The sequence below is a fragment of the Sinocyclocheilus anshuiensis genome, unplaced genomic scaffold (assembly GCF_001515605.1).
Source record: "Sinocyclocheilus anshuiensis isolate Anshui unplaced genomic scaffold, SAMN03320099.WGS_v1.1 scaffold2982, whole genome shotgun sequence".
NCBI lineage: Eukaryota > Metazoa > Chordata > Actinopteri > Cypriniformes > Cyprinidae > Sinocyclocheilus > Sinocyclocheilus anshuiensis.
Genome location: NW_015542585.1, coordinates 106,268 through 106,675, shown reverse-complemented (window position 1 = coordinate 106,675; position 408 = coordinate 106,268). Strand labels below are relative to the sequence as shown.

The 408-nt window shown below is 72.8% G+C and overlaps 1 protein-coding gene across 1 annotated transcript in view; it reads left to right on the top strand.

Annotated features, from left to right (window-relative positions):
• LOC107694447 (F-box/LRR-repeat protein 19-like) overlaps positions 1-408 on the top strand; it is a 34,426-nt gene that overhangs the window by 24,847 nt on the left and 9,171 nt on the right. The gene's annotated exons all lie outside the window — the stretch shown is intronic.

Here is a 408-nt window from a genome sequence, read left to right as displayed (position 1 = left end):
GCCCTGGCCCGGTCCTCTCCGCTCTCGGCTACGCAGCCGCCGAGCTACGGACACTTAGCGGGCCCCGAGGGCCTGTCCTCGTCCAAGCGCACTAACGGACAGGACGCGCGCAACGGCCGCACGCGGGTGAGCGGCAGAGAGCTGCAGGAGAAGGAGAACTCCAACAGCAGCACCGTCTCCAATCACCGGCACGCCGCCGGGAAGGCCGTCCGCGGGAGCAGGATTCGCGGAGCAGGCCGGCAGGGCCAGAGCACTCCCTGGAACAAGAGCACAGCGACGGCCGGATCCGGCGCGCCCAACGGCGGCTCTCACCCGGGGAGCGTCCCGCTGGCGCCGCCGCGCTCGCAGCTGCTGAAGAGGAGCGCCGTGGCCGTGGCCGTGCCCTCGCCGACGCGGCCGCTGCAGATG